Raw genomic sequence first — 8849 nt, 5'->3', positions numbered from 1 at the left:
CCAGGAGTGTACTTTCACAAACGACTTCATGACACTTAAATCTATACTCGATGTTAACAAATTTCTCTTCTTCAGAAACGGTTTCCTTACCATTGCCAGTCTACATTTTATATCCTCTCTACTTCGACCATCATCACTCATTTTGCTCCCCAAATAGCAAAACTCCTTTACTACTTTAACTGTCTCATTTCCTAATCTAATTCCCTCTGCATCACCCGACTTAATTCGACTACATTCCATTATCCTGGTTTTGCTTTTGTTGATGTTCATCTTATATCCTCCTTTTAAGACACTGTCCATACCGTTCAACTGCTCTTCCAAGTCCTTTGCTGTCTCTGACAGAATTACAATGTCATCGGCGAACCTCAAAGTTTTTATTTCTTCTCCCTGGATTTTACTACCTACTCCACATTTTCTTTTGTTTCCTTTACTGCTTGCTCAATATACAAATTGAATAACATCGGGGAGAGGCTACAACCCTGTCTCACTCCCTTCCCAACCACTGCTTTCTTTTCATGCCCCTACACTCTTACGCGTATGGTTACACTTACTAATATTGAGAGATAACTGCCAGTCATTACACCAAGCATTTATTTTCTGCAAATCCTCATTGATTTGTTCACAACTTTCGTGTGGTATTACTTTCCTGTAGACTACAGCATCATCGGCAAACAGTCTAATGCCGCTGTCAATACCATCAACCAGATCGTTTATATAAATCGTAAAAAGCAGCGGACCTATTACGCTGCCGTGGGGCACACCTGAAGTTACGCCTGTTTCTGTTGAAGTCACCCTATTCAGGACGGCATACTGCTATCTGTGTGCTAGGAAACTATGTATCCAACCGCCTATGTAATCGGATAGACCGTAAGCGCGCACTTTTTGGAGCAAGCGACAGTGCGGAACTGAGTCCAGCGCCTTTCGAAAGTCGAGAAATACGGTATCTACCTGGGAGCCGGAATCTAGAGCCTGTTGTATGTCATGCACAAAGAGGGCCACCTGTGTCTCGCATGACCGCTGTTTCCTAAAACTATGCTGGTTTCTGCAGATGAGCTTCTCAGAATCTAGAAAGGTCATTGTGTCTGAACACAAAATTTGTTCCATGATTCTAAAACAAATCGATGTCAGTGAAACTAGCCGGTAATTATGTGCATCCGATTTTCTACTCTTTTTTTACCCTTCTTCCAGTCCCGTGGAACTTTCCGATGTTGCAATGATCTCTGATAGATGATGGATATGAATGGTGCTATATTTGTAGCATAGTCAACATAAATTCTTACGGGGACACCGTCTGGGCCAGATGCATTCCTGGCGTCTAAGGATCTTAACTGTTTTACAATCCCAGGTACACTAAACACTATGTCAGCCATCCTTGGGTTTGTTCGACAACTGAAAGGGTTAATGGTGCTGCAGTCCTCTACCGTAAACGAGTTTTTGAAAGCTAGGTTCAGAATTTCGGCCTTCCGTTTATCGTCATCCGTTACATTACCCGTACTGTCACCAAGAGAAGGTATTGAATTATTTGTAGCGTTCATAGATTTTACTTATGTCCAAAATTTTTTGAGGCTTTTTTAGAATCTGCAGAAAAAATATTGTTTTTAAATTCGTTAACACAATCTGTCATTGACCTTTTGACAGCTGCTTTCATTTCGCATAATTTCTGTTTGTCAGCGGGGCACTGACTACGTTTGAAACGACAGTGCAAAATTCTCTGCTTTCTCAGCACCTTCCTAATATGTTTGTTGTACCAAGGTTGATCCTTTCCCTCCCCTATATTTATGCTAGGCATATATTTCTCTAGCACTTGGTGGACAATATCTTTATATTCAGGCCAATGATGCTCAATATCTTTGCGTCTCTTGGTGAATGCTTGGAGCTGACTATGAAAACTGTACGCTGTTTCTTTTTTTTTTTTTTCCACGTCTGACATAGAAGCCACAATGACATTATGATCGCTAATACCTTCTCCCAGGATAACTTCACACTAGTCTTTGCTTCTGCCCCCTGTGATAAACGTGTAATTTTCCAAGTCAATGGTTGCCAGATTAAAGTCTCCACCTGTAACTAATGGTAATTTGGATATTTTGTTTGTTGCGGATGCTGGTGGTCTATAAAAACATCCTAATACAATGGTCAGTCCTTGTCTGATTGGCAGCTTTATCCAGACTACTTCACAGTCCGACCCAGTATCAATCTCAACTGCGTTTAAACAGCTTTTAACACACCACCTCCCATGGCATCAGTCCTATCTTTCCTAAACACTGTCCAATCCTAGTTCAGAAATGGCTGATTAAAGAACCTCAACTGGCCTCCTGTTAACCGACGCAAGGCCATTCTGGCACCGAGGCTGGACCACCTTTTATCAGTGCTCGCTTCACACCACTGAAGTCGCAAAAAGCGTTGATTTGGGGACAGTGGAATGCACGCTACAGGGCGGCTGGCTCGGAGATTTCATTGTGTCACTGTAGTGCCAAGTGCTGCTCAAATCGCTGATGCAGTTGCATTACGATGCGCCACAACCATACGTTGAACACTTTGGTCTTCCCTGTCGGTAGTGCCATGTGGCCGTCCAGAGCCCAGTCTTTTTGCGACCGTACAGTCTCGTGAGCACCGCTGCCAGCAATCGTGTACAGTGGCTACATTCCTGCCAAGTCTTTCAGCAGTATTGCAGAAGGAACATCCAGCTTCCCGTAGTCCTATTACAAGACTTTGTTCAAACTACACTCCTGGAAATCGAAATAAGAACACCGTGAATTCATTGTCCCAGGAAGGGGAAACTTTATTGACACATTCCTGGGGTCAGATACATCACATGATCACACTGACAGAACCACAGGCACATAGACACAGGCAACAGAGCATGCACAATGTCGGCACTAGTACAGTGTATATCCACCTTTCGCAGCAATGCAGGCTGCTATTCTCCCATGGAGACGATCGTAGAGATGCTGGATGTAGTCCTGTGGAACGGCTTGCCATGCCATTTCCACCTGGCGCCTCAGTTGGACCAGCGTTCGTGCTGGACGTGCAGACCGCGTGAGACAACGCTTCATCCAGTCCCAAACATGCTCAATGGGGGACAGATCCGGAGATCTTGCTGGCCAGGGTAGTTGACTTACACCTTCTAGAGCACGTTGGGTGGCGCGGGATACATGCGGACGTGCATTGTCCTGTTGGAACAGCAAGTTCCCTTGCCGGTCTAGGAATGGTAGAACGATGGGTTCGATGACGGTTTGGATGTACCGTGCACTATTCAGTGTCCCCTCGACGATCACCAGTTGTGTACGGCCAGTGTAGGAGATCGCTCCCCACACCATGATGCCGGGTGTTGGCCCTGTGTGCCTCGGTCGTATGCAGTCCTGATTGTGGCGCTCACCTGCACGGCGCCAAACACGCATACGACCATCATTGGCACCAAGGCAGAAGCGACTCTCATCGCTGAAGACGACACGTCTCCATTCGTCCCTCCATTCACGCCTGTCGCGACACCACTGGAGGCGGGCTGCACGATGTTGGGGCGTGAGCGGAAGACGGCCTAACGGTGTGCGGGACCGTAGCCCAGCGTCATGGAGACGGTTGCGAATGGTCCTCGCCGATACCCCAGGAGCAACAGTGTCCCTAATTTGCTGGGAAGTGGCGGTGCGGTCCCCTACGGCACTGCGTAGGATCCTACGGTCTTGGCGTGCATCCGTGCGTCGCTGCGGTCCGGTCCCAGGTCGACGGGCACGTGCACCTTCCGCCGACCACTGGCGACAACATCGATGTACTGTGGAGACCTCACGCCCCACGTGTTGAGCAATTCGGCGGTACGTCCACCCGGCCTCCCGCATGCCCACTATACGCCCTCGCTCAAAGTCCGTCAACTGCACATACGGTTCACGTCCACGCTGTCGCGGCATGCTACCAGTGTTAAAGACTGCGATGGAGCTCCGTATGCCACGGCAAACTGGCTGACACTGACGGCGGCGGTGCACAAATGCTGCGCAGCTAGCGCCATTCGACAGCCAACACCGCGGTTCCTGGTGTGTCCGCTGTGCCGTGCCTGTGATCATTGCTTGTACAGCCCTCTCGCAGTGTCCGGAGCAAGTATGGTGGGTCTGACACACCGGTGTCAATTTGTTCTTTTTTCCATTTCCAGGAGTGTATTTGAGATGTTGATAATGACTCTTCGTCACCTTACAGGCGTTCTTGACTAATGTCAATTCACAAGGTTCAATCTCAAAGGTAGCTAACGCTACTAGCGCCACTCTTAAGCGGCTGGCGCGAAACTGGAAGAGACATCAACTTTCAGGTGCAGAAACACGACTACCAACTTTCCTTTACGTCGCACAACTTCTTCTTGGTGTTGCAAATTTTTTTTTGCCAGTGTAGCTCACAGACGACCTTATCAAAGCAATAAACCACCCCACTGCTGGAGAATGATGTCGGAATACTTTTGTGGAACTTTCCACAGATATGTGGGTACCAGTCACCCGACTTTGGCGTGTTTGGGACGCACTCGAGATTGATTGACAATAACCAGAACTGGCCCAAAACACGTTTTAAATCTCCTGGAGTCCATGTAGGAGGTATGACTTTCGAAACCCATCATCACAGAAAAACGGTGTTAATACTTGTTAAAGGAAAGATGTTTCTAATTCAGCTACTCATGAGCACAATATTTTGTTTATTGATTCCAGACCGCCCCCGCCCCCTCGCTTTGAATGTGTTCCATGTTACTCACGTGCTCTGAGAGTGTGTAAAAACGCCGACACCATACATTCATTTTCTGTGGAAGTGAGGTTGAAAAAGGACCTGAGTGAGATCGCAAGGCGTAACTGGCGTTTCTCACAAATCTGGTGATATTTAGCAGCAGCTGCGTGCTCGTAGATCGCCTATCCTGATGTAGTTGGGAAGTGGAAACCCTAGGAAAGCGTAGAAAACCCAGGAAGGTGTTATCAAAGAAATTATACCTATAGGAAATGCGGCTATTCACAACACAACCAATAAGAAGAGGCTGCAGTTGAAGCCATATTTGTACCCGTCCTTCTGCATATTTTTGTCCTTTAACTTTCACAAGGCTATTTCTCAGGATGTTATTACCAAGACATCTAGTTCTTATTTTCAGATACAGCCGAAATTCCATTTCTTTGATCTGTGCGTTTCCTGACATGTCGCAGACAAACGTATCTGACGTAGCCACTCTACAACTGAACCGTCAGTATACTGTATCTCCCAGTACCAACGGTATTAATACTCAAATCGAAACGACTTATGGGAGCATAATCAGAAACAATGCAAACGGTTTGTTGATTTGTTATCGTATAGGAACCTCACCTGCAGCTCTTATTTACGCTCAAGTCTTTTATACAGTAGTTTCATACCCCAACTACTAACGTCATCACGGGCAGCCATTTCTCGTATAATGTCAACGTCTCTCAATGATGATACAGTCCTTATGCCCAGTTGTATAGACCCTGTTCACACAGGCAGCAGATGTGAAATATGCCTTTGCGTTTGCTGCTGTATGTACATTGTTTCTTTTACAATGAGTGTTGAAAGTACATTTGGGTCTACCATTCTTGTCCGTCTTTCTTATATTTTAGCCTTCCAGGTCTTGTGAGATGGAAAAAGCAAAAGCCTTGTCGCAACATAAAAATCTGTTTAATACACGTTATTATAATTCAACTTTTAATGCACTTTGTACCATAGTAGAAGACTATGCACAAGTAATTTGGTAATTTGCTACCGAACAGTTGTGATTGAATAAAAATTTGGAAATTTGTGGTAAGATCCTATGGGACCAAACTGGTAAGACCATCGGTTCCTAAGCTTTACACACCACTTAATATGACTTACTCTAAGAACAACTCACCCACCCATGCCCGAGGGAGGACTGGAACCTCCTACGGGGGGAACCGCGCGAACGTGATAAGGCGCCTAAAACCGCGCGGCTACCCAGCGCGGCAGATTGAATAAGAAAAGGTTTTAAAATTCCGATAGTGAAGTGGCACGATCACTTTCTTCTGCAAAGATCCTTAGACCTAAATCCATAACCACAGCTACTGAAATTCAGAAACAACGATGCTGCTTTTGAAAGTATGTTATTGGACAATACAACAGTGCAGTTTCGAATAAACCCTATACAAGTTTAAAACCGTAGCTAACATTTCTTCGTGTGTGATTGAAGCGCTTCCAAAATTTGCAACCTCAATTTTTCATGTTACATAACTCACCCCTATGTCTTGCACCTCTATTTATGGTGATTTCCATAAATAGCTTCAGGCAAATGCCGGGATCGTTCCTTTGAAAGGGCACGACCCACTTCCTTCCTCATCCTTCCCTAATCCGATGGGAACGATGACCTCGCTGTTTGGTCCCCCTCCCCCCCCTTCCGCCAAATCAACGAACTAACGTCTGTTTACCATTACATAACGCAACTACCGCATCAACACTATTTTCTGTGTTAGAAATCCGACTTTCGAACAACGTCCCTCAAAAATCGGGGAAATTAAATTCCTTCCAAGCTTTAAAAGACAGCTAATGGCCCAACTTCTATCACAAAAGCAGTCTCCTCCATATATCTGCCAGTAGCCCACTCTCGTCAACCATGCTCCACAACCGTTTTGCCCTCTCCTTCTCTAGAGACACCTCTCTTGAAAATCTGTTCCTGCTCGAATGTACATGCCACCATCCTTTTATTACCTATGTAGACTCTCCTCCGCACCCACTCTGATAGCAAATATTTTCGCATGGAATACCGTGGCCAGTTTCCCTAGAGATTTTGCGCTCTCTAGCCCTGGGCTCTACCGTGTACAGCCTGCCTTTGTCTGTTTCCGACATGTCAGTAAACTAGACTATGTCACCTGAATAGTATCGTGGATCATTCTTCCATTGCTTCCTACTGCAGTTGTTACCTTGAATCGTGTTATTGAAGCAACTGGTAATTATAGTATAGTTAGATGATACCCCATCCACTGCCTCCATTGCAACCCAAAGGTATAATCGAAGCACATTCAGCATAGTCTTCATCCCAGCAGTGGGTGTACTGATACAGGCAGCCAGCCCGAGCTCTGCATCTTCCTAGGTTCCATACAGCAGACCTGACCTATTTTATTCCACCATACTCCAGCCCCATAAATTATGGGTGTTATTACAAATGTGTGTATCCAGTACATGCTCCTGGTGTTTATACCCCATGTTTTACTGCAGACCCTTCTAGTGGACATAGGCAACGGCCTTGCCGCAGTAGATGCACCGGTTCCCGTTAGATCACCGAAGTTAAGCGCTGTCGGGCGTGGTCGGCACTTGGATGGGTGACTATCCAGCCGCCATGTGCTGTTGCCATTTTTCGTGGTGCAATCAGCCTCGTGATGCCAATTGAGGAGCTATTCGACCGAATAGTAGCGGCTCCGGTCAAAGAAAACCATCATAACGACCGGGAGAGCGGTGTGCTGACCACATGCCCCTCCTATCCGCATCCTCACTGGGGATGACACGGCGGTCGGATGATCCAGATGGGCCACTTGTGGCCTGAAGACGGAGTGCTTCTAGTGCACATAAGATATTCTTTTGCTCGGAACATGTATGGGATCCATCACATTTCCATATCTGGGGTAATCCCTAGATACTTGACCACATGCTCTAGTGCCAGAATTTCATCGAGCAGTTTAAGACTGCAGTATGTGTCTTAGATATTCTTCTTCACGAGTAGTACTACAGGTGTCCCTCGGACTGACCCAAAGATTCTGTTTCCTGCACCAGTTTTATACAATGTTCAGAGCCCATTGTGCCATTGTTCTAACGGTACTTGCAAATTCGCTAAGTGTTACTATGACTAAATAGTCAGTACATCGTTGGCCTTCACCAGCAGGTTTCACTGTAATGGGAACGAAACCCGTCCTTGTGGACGCCCTCTAGTGGTTTTGATCACCATGTTGTCCCTCATCATCGTGGCTTCTACCTTTCGTCTGCTTAGCAAGGTCTTAATCCACTTGCATACACCAGTCTTAGTGCCATACTCTCCTGCTTCTCTAGCCTTGGATTCGAAGGTAATGTTGCTAAAATCCCCCTCAATATCCAAGAAGATGCAGAGAGAGATTTCCTGAAAGTGTAAAACTTTTTCCAAGTTGATGAAGTGCTGTTCTGCTTGATTTATCTGGTTGATATGCATGTTTGTTTTCATGTAGAGAAACGCCAGTTAGCGTCGTTTCCCCAGTCTGCACTTTAATCAGTTTTTCTAATTTCATCAGAAACAAGGAGGACAGACTAATTGGTCTGCCGGTCGCTGTGGCCGCGCGGTTCTTGGCGCTTCAGTCCGGAACCGCGCTGCTGCTACTGTCGCAGGCTCGAATGCTGCCTTGGGCATGGATGTGTGTGATGTCCTTAGGTTAGTTAGGTTTAAGTAGTTCTAAGTTCGAGGGGACTGATGACCACAGATGTTAAGTCCCATAGTGCTTAGAGCCATTTGAACCGTTTTTTGAATTAATTGGGCTCACCTCTTTAACATTGGTATGATCACATCTTCCTGGCTTCATAATGCAAACAACTTTCACTATCCTCCAAGCATTAGGAATGGCTCCTGCTGCTATACTGGCTCTGAACAGTCTGCATAGTAGTCTGATGAGTCGTCTTCGTGTCTTTTGCAGTAGTTCATGGAGGATTCCATTTGGCCCTAGTGACTTGCATGATTGAAACATCTTCTCCACCCACTGGATTTTCTTGAAGTCAGCACATTCTCTAGTGGATTCTTAATTGGTTATCTGTAAAGAAGTACCTCACAGAAACCGAATCTTGGCCTGAGTTCTCTGTTAAAGTGCGTTCAGAGAAGTGAGTGGTGACGAGCACATCCAGCGTCTCACATGCTGTTC

General features: G+C 46.0%; 1 pseudogene; it reads left to right on the top strand.

The window, feature by feature from the left end:
- The first annotated feature begins 7209 nt into the window (after positions 1-7209).
- Positions 7210-7326, top strand: LOC126208498 (5S ribosomal RNA; annotated as a pseudogene).
- The last annotated feature ends 1523 nt before the right edge of the window (positions 7327-8849 follow it).

Source organism: Schistocerca nitens, chromosome 1 (assembly GCF_023898315.1).
Source record: "Schistocerca nitens isolate TAMUIC-IGC-003100 chromosome 1, iqSchNite1.1, whole genome shotgun sequence".
NCBI lineage: Eukaryota > Metazoa > Arthropoda > Insecta > Orthoptera > Acrididae > Schistocerca > Schistocerca nitens.
This window is presented reverse-complemented; position numbering and strand designations above follow the sequence as displayed.